Below are 25,000 nucleotides of genomic sequence, written 5' to 3'. Positions count from 1 at the left end.
CGGTGCTTCCACATGGCGGGGTGCAGGTCAAATAGAGGAGGCATAGCCCCCAAGAGGATGAGCTGTGTATAGGAGATATGTATGAGTAGTTGTGTCAGCCCCGACTTTGACTTCTTGGTAAATGTGGTTGAGTTCCCCGCCTGGGAGTGTTATGCAAGGCCAGCTACCACGTCACTGCCATGGTAGTACTTCCCGGGACGATGGTAACCAACCACCTACTACCTTTTTGGTGGGCTAACGGGTGCTACACCTTGCCCAAGGGTGACCCGGGACTATGCAGGGCAGGGGCGTCCATCTTCCCTGAGCCGGACACATAATCAGGCCACATAGCCAAGTATCTGCCACTGAAAGGGTATCAGCACGAGAGTGTGTGTGCACCTGGCCTAATGTAAACCTTTCCATCAGCACGAGAGTGTGTGTGCACCTGGCCTAATGTAAACCCTTCCATCAGCACAAGAGTGTGTGTGCAACTGGCCTAATGTAAACCCTTCCATCAGCACGAGTGTGTGCGTGCAACTGGCCTAATGTAAACCCTTCCATCAGCACGAGAGTGTGTGTGTGCAACTGGCCTAATGTAAACCCTTCCATCAGCACGAGAGTGTGTGTGCAACTGGCCTAATGTAAACCCTTCCATCAGCACGAGAGTGTGTGTGCAACTGGCCTAATGTAAACCCTTCCATCAGCACGAGAGTGTGTGTGCAACTGGCCTAATGTAAACCCTTCCATCAGCACGAGAGTGTGTGTGCACCTGGCCTAATGTAAATCCTTCCATCAGCACGAGAGTGTGTGTGCACCTGGCCTAAAGTAAACCCTTCCATCAGCACGAGAGTGTGTGTGCACCTGGCCTAATGTAAACCCTTCCACGCCATGACGTTTAATTCTTACTACCAGCATACAATTTTATTCCACACAGGTCAACCCTCTGGTGGTGAAGGGGATAACCCCTCCAGTGCCAAGTGTGGTTAATGAAGGCTGTATATAACTCCTCCAATGCCAAATCTCTCATAAACTTAAACAATAGTGTACAAGCAGCAAGAAGGACACATATGACATGGGAATATCTCGTTGCACGGGTTGAACACTGAGGCTTCTACAAGACACACACAATGCTACCTAACACATTCACTGCTGTTTGGACTCGTACTTGGCCAGGATTATTGGCCTTTTACATCCTGCCACAGCACTTCCTCGTGACTAGTATTATTTGCCTTTTAGTTTAGTTCACGGTTCTCGCTGGCAGAGGGCAATACTATGGCTCTACATCCTGGCCACAGCACTTCTTCGTGACTAGTATCATGGTCTAGTGTTAATCTACTGTTACAACTCAGCACTCAAGGAGGAGAGATGGCAATTCTAGGCCAAGTTTGAGTAGAAAGAGTATATATATTTTATTATTATTATTATTCCTGCCACCTCCAGACGATTTTACTCAGCTTGATGTGACAGGAGCGAATTCTATAGGGAACACAGGAGACTCCGCAACACCTACTCCTTAGCAATTTATTTTGCATATTACACCTTAATATTCATCCTTCACATCACTAACAACAACATTTTCATCAATAACATAAACAGGGATACTGAGGTGTAATGAGCAGAATAAATCGCCAAGGTTGAGTTGTTACGAAACAATAGTTGGAATAAGACAGTGAGTCTGCGTTACCATGGAGACCACCTCTCCTTGCTGGTAGGAGAGAGAGAGAGAGAGAGAGAGAGAGAGAGAGAGAGAGAGAGAGAGAGAGGCACTAAGGCCTGGGATGATTTATAACTATGGCCCGTGGGTGTTGTGAGAGCGTCAGGCTGGCATTTATAAAGGATCCTAACTAATCTACAGCATAAACTCAACGCCATAAGTTATCTAGTATGACAGGTGGTTTGTTTGTCATATTGTCACTGTAATATTGACTAATTAGTTTGTAAAGTGTTTGTTAGTTGCCTGAGTGATGCTAAGCGTCTATACAGGCAGTTATATACACAGTTTATGTTTAGAACAGTTTATAAATACAGCACAGGTTTTGGCTGAACTAAATCAGCGGGTTTGCCTAATGTGCTGTTAGTTTTTTTTTTTTTTTTTTTTTTTATGCGAGGAAGAAGGAACCAAAGGCCATGAGCCCGCAGTAACAGTTCCCTCCAAGAGAAAAACAAAATACAATATAGAGCCAAATTCAAGATCCGATCATTTTGAGATGCCTGGACACACTGCGTTTGAAAAACTGGAGATCATAGGCAGCAGGAAATACAGACAGAGGGAGACAGTTCCAGAGCTGACCTGTTGCATAAATGAAAGACTGGGAGTAACGGTTAACTCTTGCATTAGAGAGTTGGACAGAAAAAGGATGAGAGTTTGCTGCCAGACGGGTGCTACGCGCCCGTCGTAGAGGTGGAGGAATGCAAGCAGACAGTTCAGAGGAGCAGTGACCATTAAAGTAGCGATAGAAAAGAGATAAAGATGCAACAGTGCGGCGAAGAGACAGAGGTTGAAGGGAGTCAGTAAGAGGAGGAGAGTTAATGAGACGAAAAGCCTTTGACTCCACCCTATTGAGAAGAGCTGTATGTGGGGAGCCTCCCCACACATGAGAGTTGTACTCCACACAGGGACGGATAAAACCCCTGTATAGAGTCAACAATTGCGCAGGGGTAAAGAAAGAACGGAGTCGGCTTAGCACACCCAATCTCTCGGAAGCAGATTTTACAAGAGATGTAATATGATCTTTCCAAGATAAGTCCCGAGTAAATGAAACCCCAAGCATGTTCAAGGAAGATGCAGGATTAAGCTGAATATTATTAAACATTAGTGGGTATACGTGTGGAAGATTTTGTCGGGTTGATAGGTGTAAGAACTGAGTCTTAGACGCATTAAAGACAACCATATTATTTTTACCCCAGTCAGAGATACGAGCCACATCAGACATTAGGTGTGCCACAGCCTCATCCCTTGCTTGTTGAAGTAACTGTTGAGATGGGCGTTGCGGGAACCGAATGGAATGGTGAAGGTTGGAGTCATCAGCGTATGAGTGGATAGGGTTAGATGAACAGCTTAGAAGATCATTGATGAATAAAAGGAAGAGAGTTGGTGATAGGACAGAGCCCTGAGGAACACCACTGTTGATAGATCTAGGAGAAGAACGATGGCCGTCTACAACAGCGGCTATAGAACGACCAGAAAGGAAGCTAGCGATGAAGGCACAGATAGAAGGACAGAAACTGTAGGAGGGCAGTTTGGAAATCAAAGATTTATGCCAGACTCGATCGAAAGCCTTTGAGATGTCAAGTGCAATGGCAAAGCTTTCGCCAAAGTCCCGAAAGGAGGATGACCAAGAGTCTGAAAGGTAGGTGAGAAGATCGCCAGTGGAGCGTCCCTGACGGAACCCATACTGACGATCGGAAAGAAGGTTGTGATAGGAAAGATGCCTTAAAATTTTTCTATTAAGAATTGACTCGAAAACTTTTGAAATACAGGACGTTAAAGCAATTGGACGATAGTTGGAAGGTTGGGACTGGTCACCCTTCTTTGGGACTGGCTGAATGAGAGCAAACTTCCAGCAAGAAGGAAAGGTACAAGGTGACAGACAAAGGCGAAAGAGTTTGCCTAGGCAGGGTGTAAGCACAGAAGCACAGTTCTTGAGAACAACAGGAGGGACCCCATCAGGCCCATATGCCTTGTTAGTACTGAGGCCAGTGATGGCAGAAAATACATCAACTGAAGAAATTTTAATGTTAGCCATGAGGAAGTCAGAGGGGGGGAAGTGATGGAGGAACAGCACTGGAATCGTCTAAGGTAGAATTGGAGGAGAAAGTCTGTGCGAAGAGAGCTGCTTTATCAGTAGAAGAAATAGCTACAGAACCATCAGAGTAGAAAAGAGGAGGGAAGGATGATGAGGTAAAGTTGTTAGAAAGATTTTTGGCAAGATGCCAGAAGGAGCGGGAAGAATTCGAGTCGGAGAGTTGAGAGCATTTAGTATGGATGAAATTATTTTTAGTAGAGCGAAGAACAGACTTAGCACGATTCCGGGCAGAAACGTAAAGATGATGTGATTCAGGGGTGGGTTGGCTCCGGTACCTTTTGTAGGCCCTCTCCTTGTTGCGGACAGCATTAGAACAAGCGTGATTAAACCAAGGCTTTCTTGCATTAGTCAAAGGATATGAGAAAGGAATGTATGCTTCCATGCCCGAGAGAATAACCTCCGTTATGCGCAAGGCACACTCAGATGGCTCACGGCCATGGAAGCAATACTCATTCCAGGGAAAATCAAAGAAGTACTGCCTGAGGGCCTCCCAGTCCGCGGCTCCAAAATGCCACAGACGACGTTTCCCTGGAGGGTCCACAGACCGTACCGGAGCGATAAGACAGGTTAAGGTAATAAGGTTGTGATCGGAGGAGCCCAACGGAGAGAAAAGATTAACAGAGTAAGCAGAAGGATTAGTTGTGAGGAAGAGGTCAAGTATGTTGGAGCTCTCTCCAAGGCGGTCAGGGATACGGGTAGGGTGCTGTACAAGCTGCTCTAGGTCATTAAGGATAGAAAAGATGTAGGCTTGTTCACCAGGTGGATCCGTGAAAGGAGAGGAGAGCCAAAGGTGGTGGTGAACATTGAAATCTCCAAGAATGGAGATTTCAGAGAAAGGAGAAATGGATAGAATGTGTTCCATCGTAGAAGTAAGATAGTCGAAGAATTTTGGATAGTCAGTAGAATTAGGGGATAAGTAAACAGCACAGATATATTTAGTCAGAGAATGACAGGAAAGCCGAAGCCAGAGTGTGGAGAATTCAGAAGAATCCAGTTCAGGAACACGAGAGCAAGATAAGTCGTTGCGTATATATACACAACAGCCACCTTTGGCTTTGAAATGAGTATAGAGAAAGTAGGAGGATACAGAAAAGGGTTTGTTGTCAGTTGCCTCAGACAGCTGAGACTCCGTTAGAAAAAGAAGGTGAGGTTTAATGGAGGAGAGGTGGTGCTCAACAGAGCGAAAGTTAGAGGAAAGGCCACGAATGTTGCAGAAATGAAGAAGAAGAGAGTCAGACCGTGGTTCCAGGCACCTTGAGTCGTCACCGGGAGACGGGCAGATGGTAGATAGGTTTTCTGTTTTAATCACACTACATAACTATCCAATAAACTGCCTCCTTCCTGCATACATAATTAACAGTAATAGCACAGAAATAAATCAACGCAGCTAAAATAATATTACCATTAAAACAGTAAGTTGCATTGCTTGGTGGTGCTGTAGTAAAGACTGTCAGGTTTGGATACCAAGAACAGAAACAGCAGGTATAAGTTGACCTGAGCCTTTCCAATCACTTTACCTGGTATATTTTGTACAGTAAAACTTAGCCTGACATCTGGCCTGTCTTGTCCTACCCTAACAAATGTTCTGTTCTCACACAGCATTAGTCTTGGCCTATCCTCTCCTATTTTCCCTTTCTGCACTACACCCTCCTTTCATCCATCACACCAACCACTTCACACCAACTATGCTTCGAACCTGCCAGTGCTCCAGCATTTTCTTAAATACTGGGGTTTAATTTACCCAATTGATGGTTCAATTAATGTTGTTACATGGCATGTGTTCACTTGGGTTCAGCCAGACAGCCGCATCAATGATAAATGCAGCTTAAACACACATTACCTGACGTGAAGGAAGCTGTTCAACCCAAACCTTGAACCTTTTCCAGCACAGACTGACTCACAACAGTTCCCACATCAGCACTGCATTACCTGTTGACCAGGTGTGGCTTTTACCACGAAGATATAATAAGAAAATAAAGGAGATATAGCATAGGAAATATAGTCACTTGTAATATTAACACCATACAAACCATCACTTTATTACAAACTAAAAAGTAAAGCTGTTTTTATTTGTCTTAAGAGTGTAACTGGGATGGTACGTTTCCTCCTTATATTGGCAATACTGAAAGAATATTATTTTTGGCCTAAATAATGTTGTTCAGGTACACAGGCGATACATAAGTGATCCAGTGTTGTAATAACCATATACACACCCGCCTGTACCAAAAACACACAGCTGGCAGGTGAAGTTAGTGAAATATCGCCATTTTTATGCCGGTCACCGCGGAGTGAGGATGGAACGTCGCTCCTCTCTCTCTCTCTCTCTCTCTCTCTCTCTCTCTCTCTCGTTAGCCAGGAAGGAGAGATGAAGTTGACGGGAAAGCAAATATCTCCATGGCAACGCAGACTCCCGGTCTTATTGCAACTGACACTTGAGAATTCCCAATACATCTTGCTTAGCGATTTACTCTGCATATTAGGCCTAGTTAATGAGTTTGGAAGTGAGTGTATGAAACAAAATGTGAAACTAAATTATAGCAACGACTAAAATTACCGTCTTTGAGAGGAATGATGTCAGTGATGCTATACTCCTTCTACACTAACTTGGCCAAAAACTGCCATCACTCTACTCTGAATTGTGACTAGTAGCCAGAGATTAACACTAGTATATGATGCCTGTCACGAATAAGTGCTATGGAATGGCTGAAGGGAACACAGGTAGCACCTAAAAATGCCGTCTCTCCACCATGAATGCCAGGCTGTAATAATTATAGTTCCCCACTAGAGTATGATGCTAGTCACGAAGAAGTCCTACGAAAGGGATGTAGGGCCACAGCAGTCTTTTTCTGCCACTGAGCTATGTGAAATAAGCTACAAGATAACCAACACCTGGGCTAAGTTAAGGTGAAACAATGTCAGGAAGCTAGTCACGAAGAAGTGCTATGAGTACAGCCACAGCATTGTCTTTTTCTGCCAATCAGCTGTGTGAAATAAGCTGTACAACGACGACAATTTGGGCCACGTTAAGGTGAAAGAACTATAGGCAATGTGTTATTCTGTGCACCAGGCCAACCCATCTCAGAGTACTATGAACAGAACAGTATTGACGCAGGAGAGAAACTGATTGCATTGCTGCTGAATCATGTATATATGTATGTGTGTATGTATGTATGTATTAATGTACAGTATGTATGTACGTACGATGTATCTGTATGTATGTATGAATGTGCGATGTATGTGTGTATGTATGTATGTACAATGTATGTGTGTGTAAGTAACCTCTCGCGCACGATAAGTTTCAGTAAGTTTCTGGCGCACGATTTTTTTCCATGCAGCCGCCCGGCCCGGGAGCGCGCGCGCAGCAAATTTCGGCGAATGAAACACATTCTTGCCTTATTTTCGCCACCCAAAAATCCATTTATTCCCATCAAACCTTTCTCAAGGTAGGCAGCGATGTTTGTTCTATCTGATAAACAGGACCAAAACACAGGAAAACACACACACAAAAAAAAAAGTATTAGCCCTGGAAGCATGGTAGAGTGAACCGTTTTCATTTCCCAACATCGCCGTTTGAATGTTTTCCATCATATAGGAAAATGATCTAATACGTTTTTATAGAGAATTTCATCAGCTTTCTAACGAAACAAATCCGGTTGTGATACGATGTATACTTTTCGAGAAAATAGCCAAAAACTGAAAGCCATTTTCGGAAAAAATTCACGGACCTCTCAAGGCTAAATTTTCCCAGACACCTTATGTTTTTATTACATAGTAATATGCCCAAATTCACCAGCTTTCCCCATCTCCAAGAAGAACCCCATACGCCTCATGGATCTTGAGTAAATCGAAAGAAAGTACTAGGCACTCCATCCGTGATTGATTTTCGTGATGCGCGCACGGCGTACGCAATGTTCCCGCCTACGTAACAACGAATTCTTATCACAAATATTACATAGTTATGTATTGTACATACGTAGAATTTACTGCTCTTTATCATGGTTCAAACATGAAATCGATACGTCCAATAGCTTTCGAGTAATTGGCCGACAAAGTGAGAGTATTACTATGAGCGTTAATCAATGGTAACAGCCGCGAAGAGACTCATTTCCACCGCTTTTCTCGCACAAAACGTAACATAATGCTTACATTTTGGTATTGATCATACGTAGAATTTAGTGGTATAGATCATGGTTGTTAAAGAAAATCGATGTCTAATAGTTTTCGAGTAATTGGCCGACAAAATGATGTTATTACTCCGAGCGCTTGTCACATAACCGCGAGGAAAAAAAACATTTCCCTCGCCTTTTACCCCCCAAAACGCTACCAAAAGCTTACATTCTGGTATTGATCTTACGTAGAATTTAGTGGTATTGATGATGGTTGTAACAGGAAATCGATAAGTCTAATAGTTTTCGAGTAATTGGCCGACAAAGTGAGGTTACTCTTCCGATCGCTACCAACTTTTACACACACTGTTTTTTCCTTGCACACCTGCCTGAAGACTATGCTACCGACTTTTTTTCCCCCCTATCTGTACAGACTGTTACATCTTCCATGGATGTTTTCCTATTGTTATAACCTACTACACATAAACATAACTCTTCTATAGTTACTGCTGTGGAGATTTACTTTCTTTCATATGTGTAATCTGTAGGAGAAAATGGTTAATTGTCTGAAAGTTGGAGAGGTAATGGTAATAGATTATTATATATATCAACAAAATTTGCAGAACCCACTTCCTCCAGGGGTGTTGATCCAGTTAGACCAGGGATTTGAAAATGAGGAGTTATGTAGTGTGTGTGTGTGTGTGTGTGTGTGTGTTATGTGTGTGTGTGTGTGTGTGTGTGTGTGTAATTCACCAGGTCGGTCAGGATCACCTGATGGTCGTGATGGTCAGCTTTTACCCTCCCGGAAGGGAGCTGAGAGCTCATATAGTCCGATCTAAGGGCAAGGCTGTGACCTTCACACATGCACACACCCGTCCCCTTGCTCAAGGGGGACAGTAACCACCCACTTCGTCAGTGAAACGTCGCAACCTGAGCGAGGCGCAAACTCCCGTCCACCAGTTGGCAAGCGGGAACGTTACCACTGCACCAGCGAGCAGTGTGTGCGTGTGTGTGTATGTTAGTGTATGTGTGTGTGTGTGAGTGTGAGTGTTAGTGTGTGTGTGAGTGTGAGTGTTAGTGTGTGTGTGAGTGTGTGTGTTAGTGTGTGTGAGTGTGTATGTTAGTGTGTGTGTGTGTGTGTGTGTGTGTGTGTGTGAGTGTGCGTGTTAGTGTGTGTGTGAGTCAGCTTCTCCCTGAGAGTATGAGGCAACGCTATTTTTGGCACACACGACACTCGTTCACGGAAACTCACAGCTTGTTTGACGCATATTTCATACAATTCCATACGCATTTACACTATCAGAATCACAATAATTCCAGCCCTAAAACACCAGTAATTCTCCCCTCCCGACTTCAGGTTTGCCCCTTCACAACACTCTGTTTCATGCCGTACGTAACGCTTGCTGGCTCCATAATTTCACCAAGCCATCCACAGTATCTTTCACACAATATATATTTAGGCCCTGGCTTCATTTATATATGTATTTCCACTCACGCCATATGGCCTACGGGGAGGCTGAGTGGCGAAACCCCGCTACACTGACCATGCTTCTGGCTCCAAGGCCCAACGATTGCTAACGGCCAGAATTGCTTTTCAATACATATATGTATGTTCCATCGACAATATCACGTCAGTATATGTTCACATACAATGTATTGTCTCACTGAGTCAATAGGGCCTTTGCCTCGGGCGAGAGGGGGAGAATTATGGAAGATTTAAAGGGAACCACTAGCTGTCAAACCCCACCGCCTGACTGCTTGACAAACACTGAGGTTGGAGGGAGAGGGCTGAGGTAGATAAAGCAACGCAGCGTTGCCAATGACTTGCCTCGAGGGAGGACTGGCAGCGCTATCACGCACCAAAAAATCACATGAATTGGCCAAAAACTTTTTTTCTGATGAATATTTCTGTGCTTAGAGACGCGATTCGAGCAACTGTGCTTTTTCTGCATGCATAACACCTCACGCAAATCGCGTGACTGTGCATGAAGGGGTTCATGTACAGTATGTGTGTGTTTGTATGTATGTATATATGTATGTATGTGTTTGTATGTATGTATATATGTATGTGTATGTATGTAGTGTGTGTGCATGTATTTGTACTGTATGTATGTATGCACTGTATATATGTATGTATGTATATGTGTATGTATGTATGTTCTGTGTGTGCATGTATTTGTATGTATGTATGTATGTACAGTATGTAACGTAGGTGTATGTATGCACAGTATGTGTGAATGTACAGTATATATATGTATATATGTATGATGTATGTATGTGTGTGTATGTATATATGTATGTACGTATGACGTATGTACGTAGATGTCCACTACAAGCACTACACCATGTCTTCTATATCTTTGTATTATGGTAGTCACACACACACACACACACTTTTTCAGCCACCTGCTACGTGAAAAAAGCTGCAAAAGGACGCAATTTGGACCAAGTTAAGGTGCACCAACTACAGTCATCTTTCACGGTGATTATTTAGGGCAGCTTTCTCTTTGCCTGTTACCTGAGACACTGTACTGTACTACTGAGCAACACATCAAACATTTACCCACACCACCTTTACCCACACCACCTTTACCACCCACACCATCTTTACCACCCACACCATCTTTACCACCCACACCACCTTATCCACACCACCTTTACCCACACCACCTTAACCACACCACCTTACCCACACCACCTTTACCCACACCACGTTTGTTTATTGTTGGAAGGACACAAGGAGAGTGAGAGCAGTGGAAATGTGTTATCTGAGAGGAGCATGTGGGGTTACGTGAAGAGACAGACTATCAAATGAGGAAGTGAAGGAGCGTTGTGGTGTGAATGTGGATGTGTATGTATGCGTATATAAGTTTATGTATGTGTATGTAAGTGTATGTTTTCATGTGGAGTTACATGGAGAGACTGACAAATGAGAAAGTGAAGGTGCGTTGTGGTGTGGATGGGTATGTGTAAGTGTATGCACGTGTATATAAGTGTATGTATGCGTATATAAGTGTATGTATGTGTACGTAAGTGTATGTTTTCATGTGCAGTTACATGGAGAGACAGACTGACAAATGAGAAAGTGAAGAAGCGTTGTGGTGTGGATGTGGATGTGATAGAAAGCGTTAGGAGAAACACACTGAGGTAGTCTGGCTATGTGGAGAGGATGGAGAGCGAGACACTGACGAGGAGAGTGTATGTGAGTGAGGTGGAGGCCGAGGATGAGATGGAGGGATGGAGTGGAGTGGCATATGAGAGAGTGGGGTTTGAGCTGAGAGGAAGGCAATGCAATGGCGAGGGACAGGGCGACATGGAGGCGACTTGTTTGTGGCCACCCCTCACGGGAAAAAGGCGTCTGGCAATAGATAGATAGACAGACAGAAAGATGCTTATTCTTATCTGATAATGATCCCTATCCCATTTCAGCTGGGTTGATAGCCAAGTGTAGTCAGTTTGGTGGGTTGATTTGACTAGTAACCAAGGAGATTCACATTAACCATAACTAAGGCTCATCGAATTTCACATAACCACAACCTAATACTGTATTCAGGTGGGGGATTGATTTGACTAGTAACCATGGAGATTCACATTACCTTATAACTAAGGCTCATCGAATTTCATGTAACCATGACCTAATACTGTATTCAGGTGGGGGGGGTGATTTGACTAGTAACCAAGGAGATTCACATTACCTCATAACTAAGGCTCATCAACTTTCGTAACCACGACTTAGTATACAAGGTGTGAAGGACTGATCTGACTAGTAACCAAGGAGACTCATTCGAATTACATGTAACACAACTAAGTATTCGGAGCGTGACTGAAAAATATAATAATACTAATAATAATAATAATAATAAATACTGCACGACACATTAACTGTATGAAAATTAGCTTATACTATACTACTAACCATCATGCTAACTATCCTACTTAGCGACAGGATGAGGGAGCATCCACAAACATTTATGCCAGATTCAAATAGCCAGGGGGAACAAGGCGTCGGGGATGATGATGATGATTTTAATGATGATGATGATGGAGGAGGAGGAGGAGGATAATGATGGTGGTGGTGGTGGCGGTGGTGGTGGCGGTGGTGGTGGCGGTGATGGAGGCGGTAATAATAATGATGATGGTATTTAAACAGAAATCGAGCCAGTAGAAATATCCGGTATTCTGTTGCCAAATATACCTTTAAACATTAGATATACGAGTATGGACAGTGACAACACCAACATGATATATAAACAACAACAGGCTCAATTTTACTATGAACTGGTTGGCAACAGCTGGGCCTGCCATCGTCACTTCTCCATCAATAAAATTTCGTAACCATACTTCAGTTTCTCCTACTCTCTCTTACTCGTGGGAACTCTCACTAACATTATCTAAATCATATCTCTTAACCATGCTGCAGTTTCTCCTATTCTCTCTCTCTAACCCAGGCAGTTCCGGCCCATCAGCCGTGGGTAGGGCATCACTGCAGAGCTAGTGAAACTTGGCTAGCGGAACCAATAGACTTCATGGCCAGAACACCTGCTACTGCCTAAGACCCGCTGAGGGGGACATCTGACAGCACATCCGAGTAGCTGGGAGCCCAAATCAGGGGAACCGTGTGTTGGTTCAACGTTAAGGCTGCGTACGGCTTCATCATGAGCCAGGACACTGGTGCTGATGTTTTCGTGCACAGTCGAGCGATTGTTGCACCCAATACACGACACCTCCAGCACTCTCTTGGCAAGTATGAGACGGTGGAGTTCAGTCTCTCACAGTCTCCTAAGGGTCCTGAGGCCAGGGATATCACTGGGCCGGGGGGTGCTGCTGTGCAGGGCTCTGCCTATGCACGGTGACGTCCCATGGGCCGGAGACACCGGTCCAACGGTCCTAGGTGCTCTGGGGAGATGGACACCATCGTTGTGATGTGCATCGCGACGGCGAGGGCTTTCTGCGGTGATGACAGGGCGGCTCTGCGCACTCTCCTCCCTCAAATCATTGAGGAGAATGGGCAGCCCCGCCTTGCCATCCCCAAAATTTTCACCCTCAATGCCCGTCCCACCACTCGTCAGGAGCACTGGCCCCGGCCACTGCAGCCAGTTCCACCCCACACGACACCACAAAACTGGCTGCAGTTGGACGCTCCTCTCAACAGGGCGACTGCTATCACTCCTAACGACCCAACTTCGACTATGGACCTAGATACGACCACCGCTGAGATCCACTCACCTCCACCAGCAGCTGGGGAGGGATGGAAGTCTACTCCCGAACCTCTGATCTCCCAACATCCAGTGGCACCTCCCTCCCCACCAAGACCTGCTGCCTACGAACTCCAAGACGACACCATGGACAGAAGCCAACGACCAACTCTCGTCTCCCCAGCACGCAAGCTTCGACCCTCTCCTGAACTTCGACAGTGACCCCGAAGAAGTAGCCAACACTGCCTACGGGAACTTAAAGAAGAAAACCCCCGACCTCTTCCGGAAACTAATGCAGTGAATACTTCCGACTGTTCCTACTGAACCCACAATTCAACAGCAATCCACTCCAGCAGCAGCTCTCCTTGAGCCCCATTAATTATTCAGATCTGCTCTGGCGGGCCCTTATTTGACCCGGTCCTCCCAAGGGAGGTAAATCTAACAACAACAACTAACCCAGGGGCAACCACTTACATCACTGTAGCCCACCCAACCATCATGCCTTGGCAGTATTATCAAGAGCATATATATATGACAAAATCCAAAGGTCTATATATTTTACCGCTAGTACATAATAATAAATCTGTCCAATATATACAGCTTCCAAAAAACAAAAGTAAAAATTAAAGTCTATTACAAAGAAAATGCTCACCGTAAGCATCAGGTGGTTGCCATGGTAACGAGTCGTCCATCTGGCCTTCTCCACCAGTCACGTTCCGCATCTATTCTGCACCAAACTACTCCGGCCAGCCACCATGCCACCTGGGGACAAATATCAACAGATAGAATAAGGTGGAACTGAACTGAATACTGGATTCCCAGCGCCTGTCAAACACCATATGGCACTAATTCACAGCCAAGACACATGATAAGCAAAGGAACAAAACACTGGAGAGAAGACAGTAAGGGAGAGAATAATCACTAAAATAGATGTTGACTAATTACTGGAGGGTCTCATTGTCAGGTAAAGGTTGAAAATAAATAATGAACTTTTCCCTGCAAAGGGGAATGTAGTTAAATCAGGGGAAACTTGGCAGTGCTTAGTTGTGGTGGTGGTGGTGGTGGTGGTGGTGGTGGTGGTAGTAGTAGTGGTAATATTGTAGTATAGCCATGTTCATCTGTTGCTTTTCTAAGTCCACCATTCTCCTTTCGGGGGGAAGGGAAGTAGCTGGGGGTGTTATTTAACCATGCAGTGTAGCCGCCCAGATATATCAGTGCCACCACATGAAGGCGTCCCTCTCCACCACCAAAGCAAAGTAGCAAATCAGCTTTATAGTTACAAATGGAACTGTATTAGCCTTTTGTCTGTAAATTATTGAAAATATAACCCCTTCAGTCCAGTGACATCTATCTGTCAATCTATCTATATATATGGCCACATGACAATCCTATAAAGAGTGGCCACAGACAAATCGCCTCCACTTTGCTCTGTCATCTGCGATTTTACTCCCCTCCCTCCAACTCACACCTCCTTCTCTCATATATTTCTTCATTTCATGCATCCATCTCATTCATGGTGTCCTCGCTCACATACACTCCTAGTCAGTCTCTCATTCTCCATCCTCTCCACCTGGCCAAACCTATGCTTCAGATTATTCTTGCTCCTATGGAAGTTTATATTCAGCTTAGGACAGACTTCAAACTGGCGAGGTTAGATACAGTATAACCTTCTTTACTGCCTTTACTATACCCGGGTGCAGTGGTGGCTGCTGCTCACTACCATCCACTCACTTGATGTAGTGCTGCCTACAGTATAACCTTCTTTACCGCCTTTACTATACCCGGGTGCAGTGGTGGCTGCTGGCCACTATCATCCACTCACTTGATGTAGTGCTGCCTACTTCTTCCTTCATTAATCATTCCCCATTTGTGTCTGTCCCATTATCATGCACGCACTTGATGTAGTGCTGCCTACCTCTTCCTTCACCTGTCATTCCCTTTTTGTGTCTGGCCTTTTCTCTTCCTGTTTTTCCCATCCTTCCTGTTGCTTTTTATCACTCTTCTTTCCACTTCAGGTGGCTCTACACTGAGTGACAAGCCTACTGGTTCCCTGTAACCTTTTCTATCGCTACTTCAACGTTCACTGCTCCTCTGAACTGTCTGCTTGCATTCCTCCACCTCTACGATGGGCGCGTAGCACCCGTCTAGCACCAAACTCTCATTCCTTCTCTGCCCAACTCTCTAATGCAAGAGTTAATCGTTACTCCCAGTCCTTCACTTATGCAACAGGTCAACTCTGGAACTGTCTCCCTCTGTCTGTTTTCCTGCTAGCTTTGATCTCCAGTCTTTCAAACGCAGTGTGTTCAGGCATCTCGAAATGATCGGTTCTTGAATTTGGCTCTCCCTTGTATCTTGTTTTTCTCTTGGAGGGAACAGTTTGCGGCTTGTGGCCTTTGGTTCCTTCTTCCTTGCATTAAAAGAAAAAAAAAACAAGGAAACCCTTTACAACACTGGGTGGTAACCATAACACCAAACAGCAGCATGATGTGCAGCCTACTATGGCCGTACAACGCTGGGTGGTAACCATAACACCAAACAGCAGCATGATGTACAGCCTACTATGGCGTCCCTGTTACTGGATGCAGATGCAAATTCCGTCTGGCAAGCCAACCTCCATACTCTTGCCCGCACCTGGCAGTGGCAAGGTGCTGTCCACTGCAAGGAAACATTGGTTCACTGCATGGCACGGCCCTGCAGGGGTAGCTGCTTGTTTGCGATTGATAGGTCTGCCCAACCAGACAGACCTGAGTTACTCAACAACTGCTCACGAGTAGTCTTTAAACTGAATAAAGTGGCCTAGAGATACCAAGAACAAATAATTAATACATCACTGGACTAATGGGAGCTGTCTTAAAGTACACAGTGGTGTACAGATGGCGAGAATAACACTAACAATGGCACTGTACTGAAGGGGTTACAGCTGTCTTAAAGTACAGTGTGGTGTACACATGGCAAGAATAACACTGACAATGGCACTGTACTGAAGGGGTTACAGCTGTCTTAAAGTACAGTGTGGTGTACACATGGCAAGAATGACACTGACAATGGCACTGTACTGAAAGGGTTACAGCTGTCATAATGTACACAGTGGTGTACAGATGACAAGAATAACACTGACAATGGCACTGGATTGAAGGGGTTACAGCTGTCTTAAAGTATACAGTGGTGTACAGATGACAAGAATAACACTGACAATGGCACTGGATTGAAGGGATTAATGTTGTCTTAATTTACATAGTGGTGTACAGATGGCAAGCATACCACTGACAATGTCACTGGATTCAAGAAGTGTACAGCAAAAAAGACAGAAATAAGGCCAACCTATAACAAGGAATTAGTGTATTCTGCTCGAGTGCTATCCATGTGACTTTACAGTACAATACCATATTTGTTCTAACATGACCAAGATTCCCAACCCTCTTCAGCTTGGTAATGGCCAGGTGTAGTCTAACAAGGGTCGATGGACTTAAACTGATACAAACATGGAGAGGCATTTTGTCTGACTATTTTGTAAGAATAAAAGTGTTTCATGAAAGACCTAGTTTGCCCCACATTATCCTCAGGCGGATGTACCACCAACTTTAAAACCCCCGGCTCCGGGGGTGAACATCCTGTCTCCCAAGCTAATGGAAGTAACAAAATGAAAAATGTGAGGTTGTGTGTGGGTGAAGAGAACACGAAAGGGGGTGCAAGGAACAGCAGGGTGGAACGAAGAGGTGAGACAGGCTGTGGCGCAAATGAAGAAAGCATATAGTGTGTGGATTGCAAGCAGAGGCATGGAGAAAGTTGAGAGACGGATGGGAGAGTTATATGTAGACAGAAAGAGTAGAGAAAAGATTATAATTATGTCCTGTGCTTGCCATTCTCAACAGGGTTCAGAAAGACCTCAGCTTAACATACCAAGACACAACACTCAGGCACTTCAATTTTCTTTTCGGTCTTAGTTGAATAAAATGACCTGGAGATGAAAAGGATAAACTCAGACATCATCGGAGTGAAGTGGCAAAGACGCTGATCTGGACTGACAACACACCACACTCAGACACTAATTTTCATGTAGGTCTATCTATCTATCTATTGCCAGACTCCTTAATCCCGTTAGGAGTGGCCACAAATAAGTCGCCTCCATGTCGCCCTGTCCCCCGCCAATTCACTGCCCTGCTCCCAGCTCACACCCCTCTCTCATGTACCTCTTCACTCCACGGCTGGATTAAGCATGTGGGAGGCCCGGGGCCCGCTTGGAAGGGAGGCCCCCTTTCCAACTCCCCCAGTGGCATACACCACAGACTGGTAACCTAAATCCTAATATATAAATAGGACACTTTTAGTTAGGAAATACTGAACGGGGACTATTCATCCATTGCTGTAATATGTAATGCATAAACACGAAATGAAATGAACACAAGTTGCTCTGGTGGGAGGCCCCCTCTCGGTGGGTTGCCCAGGGCCTGGGCCCCTTGGGCCCCCCCCCTTAATCCGGCGGTGCTTCACTCCATCACTCCATCTCATCCTCGGCCTCCCCCTCCCTCTCCCCCCCTCTACCTCGCTCACATACACTCTCCTCGTTAGTCTCTCCATGCTCTCCACATGGCCAAACCACCTCAATCTCTTTCTCCTAACGCTTCCTATCACATCCACATCACAACGCTCCTTTCATATAGGAAATACAGAGGGAGGGAGACAGTTCCAGAGTTGACCTACTGACTAAAATCACATGGATACTGCCAGACTAAATTAAGGTGTCAGTGCACTAAGAAGGCTTAAAGACTCACCTTAATTCGAAAGCCACTACACTGGGGCCACTGGTTCTCTGTAACTTAGGCTGCCACGTACCGCTGCCTGACTCTGTATTCATGTTGCCATCTTGCAAGTAACCCAAGTAACGCACTAGTAACAAGTAACATCGTACCTGCAAGTGAAAGGAACAATTAGTTGCAGGTGGGGGGAGAAAGTGACCAATATTACTCTTGTTATTATCAAAGAAAATACACCTTTTTTTTTTTTTCTTGTATGACTCGGAGCCTGTACCCCTTACCTACATGAAGAGGGTCCAGGTGGGGCCAAAATTGTTTTACTGTACTGGGTGGACTGTAAATAGTACTAGAAACTCACCTGGCAATATTTTATCGTGTTTTGGGGACACCTCATTCTGATGGTGTGTGTGTGTGTGTGTGTGTGTGTGTGTGTGTGTGTGTGTGTGTGTGTGTGTGTGTGTGTGAGTGGTAGCAGGAAATGAATTCCCGGTATGGTACATGATATACAAGACACTAACAACACAGCCGTCGTTGCAACACACAAGAACTAGCCAGATGGAGTAGAGCAGCGTTATAAATGCACCACACTATTCTCACAACTTTAATGAAATATTAGAGTACACAGTCACGTTGCCTATATGTCCTATGCAATATCTGCCCCAACCCAGCAGTACTGAAAGCAATTTGGCTAATATAATTACAAGATGTTAGGTGAATACCATTACGGAAGTATCCAGCTTTAAACCCACAATTCCTTTTATCGCCTTTCAGATCACAGCATCAGCCCCTATTACCACCTTAAGTTCGATTTTTTTTTTTTTAGTAGTAGTATGAGGAATGCAGCAGCGGCAGCAGCAGCAGCAGCAGTAGTAGTAGTAGTAGTAGTAGGTCTCCATTAACCTATCACAATATTTCTCCCAAATCTACACAAAACCGTCTCGAGGCGACAAGAATGAAATATAATATCGTCTAAGAAAATACATCAACAGACTGTTTTTTTTTTTTTTTTTTAATCATTGTTATGTTTCTTTAATCTAAGCTCAGGATTATACTGTTTCCACTTTAACTTGCCCTAAAATTGCTATCTCTTCATCGTGTACTGAGGGTTATAGAGATTAACATCGGAATACAGTGCTAGTCATGAAGAAGTGCTATGGAATGGATGTTGTTGGGCCACAGCTGTAGAGATTAGCATTAGAATACGATGCTAGTCATGAAGAAGTGCTATGGAAAGAATGTTAGGCCGTAGTTGTAAAAAGATTAGCATTAGAATACAATGCTAGTCATGAAGAAGTGCTATGGAAAGAATGTTAGGCCGTAGTTGTAAAAAGATTAGCATTAGAATACGATGTTAGTCACGAAGAAGTGCTATGGCTATGATGTGGAGCCGCAGTATTGTCTTTTTCTGCCACTGAGCTGTGAAATAAGCTTCAAAGGCCAAGAGTCTGGTCCAAGTTAGAGTACAAATTCCAGCTTTATTCTTTGTATCAGTAACCGATGTTATTCCGCTTAGGAGACTCCATGGTAGTGTGGGGCTGCATGCAGGCTGTGTCTAACCCTTCCACTTCCAAAACCCGTCTTGGCTAAATAAGGTGAAAAATAAAGTTATAATCGTCAGCAGGTGGCAGTAGTAAAGTGTTAGTGTGACTCCAGGTTGATCTAAACGTCTATCTACCTGTTGCAAGACGCCTTAATCCCGTAAGGGGTAGCCACAAACAAATCGCCTCCATGTCGCCCTGTCCCCTGCCATTTCACTGCCCTGCTCCCAGCTCACACACCCCTCTCTCATGTACCTCCCCATTCCATCCTTCCATCTCATCCTCGGCCTCCCCCTCCCTCTCCACCTCATTCATACACTCCTCGTTAGTCTCTCGTTCTCCATCCTCTCCACAAAGATAAAATCGTCAGCAGACAGCAGTAAAAGTGTTACTGTGACTCCCTGCTCATCTAGACGTGAACCCGGTGGACTGCAGGATGAAGTTACCTCTCTGCAGTGCCACATCCTGCTGTCATGGGATAGGGATTGAGCAACGTATACATTAATAGTGGTACTGGCGTGATTATACACGGAATCCTCTCCAAAAAATACCCCCAAAACCCACATCATAAAAAAAAAAAAAAAATCGACGGAAATGCATAACATAGGAACATCACGAAAATGTCGGGGCAGAAAGTTCACAAAATTTCGGCAAGGACACGAAAAAAAAAAAAAAAAACATCCTTTAAATATCTGCAAACAACAATATTCTCCCACCAAACTAACACTTATTTATCTCCATTACCTTACATAACAACAGTAAGCAGAATTAAGTGGGGAAATTGTTGTTAGTAAAGAAAATATGGAGGCAGAGCAGGATACTTACTACGCCAGCCATCTTCGACGTCTGCTCTCACAAGAATGCCAAATACCTCAATACACCCACCTTCCCTCACACACGTACACCCTAATAATCTCTATCTAACATTAGTGAGTAGAATTATGTAAGTAAATTAGATGAAAGCTGCCGAAAAACGAATCAGAGCAGGATACGCTGGCCTTCTTCGGCGTCTGTTCTTTTACACCTCCGTCTCAAAACACATATATCTCCATCACATACCTATACCCTAACAACCTCCATTACCTTATTTAATATTAACAAGCAGATTTATGCACGTAAGTCAGATGCTAGTGGTAAAATTATGGAAGTGGACCAGGATGCTCAAGAAGCAGGCTTTCTTGAGCGTTTGCTGACTTGTCGCCCTTTATGATCACAAAACACCGATACACTTGAAATGCCCACCTCTGCGTTATCTCCATTGCCATATCAAATGTTCACAAGCACAATAATACAAGTAAATTAACTGTAAACTGGAATCAAGTTAGGATACTCACCACATCACTTCAACATGCTCCCCTGAAACATGGCGTCGGATACACTCGCAACACCAACCTCGGAAGTATTCATAAAAGATCTTTAACCATTTCCGGGATATAATATGCCTTCACAGCGTTTTAACGTTTTAAAAATATTAGAATAATTTTGTTTCGTTGATGATTTCGATTTTTATATTTTTTGGCTTGGTTGCGTTCAAACTGAAAGATAAACAAACAATTGTATGCACGTGCACCGCTCAAAACATTTAAAATTTTGGAACCTTGCCTGCGTCTCGGATGTGATGCCCGCGAAGTTCAAACTGGTATCGTGGTTTTGATCAATTTGCTGGTTTATATGCTAGTATCGCTGCACTTATGATTGAGTTAGCTGTGTAAAAGATTTATATGCTACATTATTTGCATGAATGCTACCCTCTTGCCGGATATTTTGGGTTTGCTGACGATAAGATGAAGCCGAAATCAATAACTACGAACAAAGTTCCCACATCTGGCACTCCTTTCTAGTTTCAAATTCTCTCCCTAAAATTAGTTAAAACCTCAGCAGTACTAAATGTTACCTTTTTAGAGACTCAGAGGAGAAATCACAGTACAATTTTCTTTTGTTTCCCTTAGACGAATATAATGTACTGTGACAGATACCGCGATGCAGTGTAACGTCCTGTAAACTATATGTGTGTCTTGATGAGTTGTCTAATAGTTCGCTGTAGATGTTTTATTGCATTTTTAGTGAGTCTAGGTTATTTGGTGGCTGCATTGACTCTTGAATTACAAGTCCTCGACCCAAACCTTTCCTTTTACAACTATAATCACGTACCTCAGCGGCAGAAAAGGATAATGCTACTACTCGACATCTATAGGCTACCTCTTCATTACTAACACCATAGCCCAGCGACCAGCATTCGTCTTTTGCTACAACGCAGCATTCAGGATAAGAAGATGGCAATTTTTGGCCAATTAAAAGCGAAAGGAGCACTGTAGGCCTTTATTATTATTATTATTATTATTATTATTATTATTATTGCGTCTGCGTTTACTTTGGAATTTTTGAGCCATGGAAAGGGGTTACATGAACAAGCGCACATAATACACCCCTCCCCCACCTCCTTCGTAGCACCTCTTTATTAGCGATTTGTTCTGCATATTACATTAATTTTCATTATCCTCTTCCTTTCTGATAATGCTGCAAGCTGTGTCTGCATTAATATAAGTAACATACAAGAGAATGATAAGGTGTAATGTGCCAAACAAGTTGCTACGGAAGAGGCCATTGATTTGACAGCCATATCCCCGAGGCCCAGCAGTTCTACATCCCAAGTCCTTCACGTCACCACTTGGCCACTAATACCCACCGTCCACAAGTCTCACTCAGGACTGTGATGATATTAGCAGGGGTGTTAAGACATTTCAGTGGGTGGTGCAGCTCGCTCAGTCATCTTTTTTAGAGACTCAGATCAGCAGACTTTCGTTCCCTTGCATGGAATCGAACGCGCATTCTTTAAAACGGTAGGCCTCTCCTCTAACCACTAGACCACCACCTCCACCATGAACTAAAGTGGCCTGAATGGTTATAAATGTATGTATATGGACCTGACCTGACCCCACTAGACCCACTGTGACCTAATTCAACTGGTAACCTGAATGTCAAAATAAATGGTCAAAGCACACCTACTTCACTGCCTTTAAAGTGTAGGGGCCTGAGGCTAGACTAACCTAATTCAGTATATTTAAGGGCAGCTAAGCCGCCTACTTCCCTTAGTGGCATTACAGGCTGTGTACCGTTTATAAAGGCAACATACACACGTGGCCACTGCCTTTAAAGTGTAGGGGCCTGAGGCTAGACTAACCTTAGTGGCAGTACAGGCTGTGTACCGTTTATAAAGGCAACATACACACGTGGCCACTGCCTTTAAAGTGTAGGGGCCTGAGGCTAGACTAACCTTAGTGGCATTACAGGCTGTGTACCGTTTATAAAGGCAACATACACACGTGGCCACTGCCTTTAAAGTGTAGGGGCCTGAGTTAGACTAACCTTAGTGGCAGTACAGGCTGTGTACCGTTTATAAAGGCAACATACACACGTGGCCATGGGTCACCTAATGGCCGCCCTCCACATTACTCCAGCCCCAGCAGCCTCTAGCCACTCACACTGTAGGATCTGGTACCAGGGCTTGTGCAGTCTGCCTCTTGGCCATGTGGAGAGGCTGGAGAGTGAGAGACTGACGAGGAGAGTATATGTGAGTGAGGTGGAGGGGGGAAGAGGGAGGGGGAGGCCAAGGATGAGATGGAGCGATGGAGTGGAGAGGTACAGTATATGAGAGAGGGGGGTGTGAGCTGGGAGCAGGGCAGTGAAATGGCGGGGCACAGGGCGACATGGAGGCGATTTGTTTGTGGCCACCCCTGACGGGATTAAGGCGTCTGGCAATAGATATATAGACAGGTTCTTGCAACCCTACCCCAAACAATCACAGCTCTCACTCCCCACACCCAGCTGTCATCCTCCTTTCTCATCCCCCCTCAAAATAAATAAATAAATAAATAAATAAATAAAATCACCTACTGAGACCCCAAGGCACCTTTTAGAACAGAACACCTCAGGTAAAACAATGTCAGAACAGCAGTCAGTGGGGTGGAGTGTATTTGATGCCACGCGGCTTGGTATACAGCACAAGAGGCGCTGGTGTATGTGAGCAAATAATACCATTGACCATGTGGAAAGGATGGAGAGTGAGAGACTGACGAGGAGAGTGTATGTGAGTGAGGTGGAGGGGGGGAGAGGGAGGGGGAGGCCAAGGATGAGATGGAGGAATGGAGTGGAGGTGCAGTATGAGAGAGCGGAGTGTGAGTTGGAAGCAGGGCAGTGAAATGGCAGAGGACAAGGTGACATGGAGGCGACTTGTAGTAGTAGTAGTAGCAGTAGTTGTTCCCTAGGCAGTCTGGCCGAACAGCCCCGAGTCCCTTAGGAAGGCCATGGCCGAGACCGGGCTTTCCCACAGAGCTCTCAAAGAGTGTATGTTGTGTTGTTGGCGTAGGTGATTGTGTGCAATGCAGTCTTCCATAATGTGCTTAATAGTATGGGGTGCTGTGTTGCATCCTGGACAGGCATCAGCGACGGAGTCATCCAGCCTCTTCTGGTAGTTTAAGAGGGTTGGATGGTGCCCACATCTCAGCCTGGCCAGGTGGACCATGTCCTCACGAGGAAGGTAAGATTCAGAAGAGTGGATGTCAGGAGGCCGTGCATGCAGCTGTGTGTTGTCATGAAGTGACTGAATGGAGCGGCGAGTGATCTGAGTGTGGATATGCTTCTGGAAGCTGGTCTGAGGTGGGCGAAGGGGGAGAGATAACAGTATTTGTGTATGGTATCGTGTGCTGGGTGTTGTTTTGATGTTCCTTGGTGTGGGTGGAAGTGCTGCCATGTACTGTAGTGGATATTGTGGGTTTGTGGAGGCTGCAGCAAGAAACTGGGTGCCTCTCATGTCTAGGTGATCCTTTTCCTTGAGGACTTTGGTTTCTTGATGTAGGTGGTCTGTGGAGCCTGTGATTATTTTCAGGGCCTTGTTCTGTATGGTCTGTAGAGTGTTGTGGTGTGTTTTGGTGAGGTTAGAAGCCCAAGCAGGGCTTGCATTATTCATCACTGAACGTATGTATTGTTTGTATACTGTGGTGGTGGTTTCTTTGTTGTGTCCGAATGTTGTATGGGCAAGTGACCTCAAAGCATTCAGTCTTGGTGTTATTTTATTTTTAATGTTTGTGATGTGTTGTTTAAATGACATTGATGTATTGTATGTTACACCAAGGATTTTATGTGTGTGTGTGTGTGGTAGGGGACTGTTGTTTATAGTGAGGTGTGGGATGTGACTGTGCTCTGCTGTCCAGTTTGTGAGAAGAGTCACTGTATATTTGGCTGGGGCTATTTAGAGCCTGTTTGTGGTGAAACATTCGTGTAGTGTGTTGAGGTAAGGTTGAATGATGTGTGCAGCTGTGTTTGCGTTTTGGTGCGTACATGTAAGTGTTATATCATCTGCATAGGAAGCTATGTGTATCTGTGGTGTGTGGGGTGTGGGTACAGTACTGTACGTCGTGCATGTATCGGTTAAAGAGTGTAGGGGACAAAACAGATCCTTCGGGGACGCCGTTTGTGAAGTTTTTGATGTTAGAACACTGACCGGCAAATGTTACGTGTGCACATCTGCCTGCTAAGTAGTTTGCCAACTTTCTTTTCGTGTTATTGTATATGTTTGTGTTGAGTATTTTGTTTGTGAGGTTGTGGCGGGGGATGGCATCAAAT

This window comes from Coenobita brevimanus, chromosome 63, assembly GCF_032717465.1.
Source record: "Coenobita brevimanus isolate Jiangsu-jjx chromosome 63, ASM3271746v2, whole genome shotgun sequence".
NCBI lineage: Eukaryota > Metazoa > Arthropoda > Malacostraca > Decapoda > Coenobitidae > Coenobita > Coenobita brevimanus.
The sequence above is the reverse complement of the archived record's forward strand: the minus strand, read 5'-3'. Positions refer to the sequence as shown.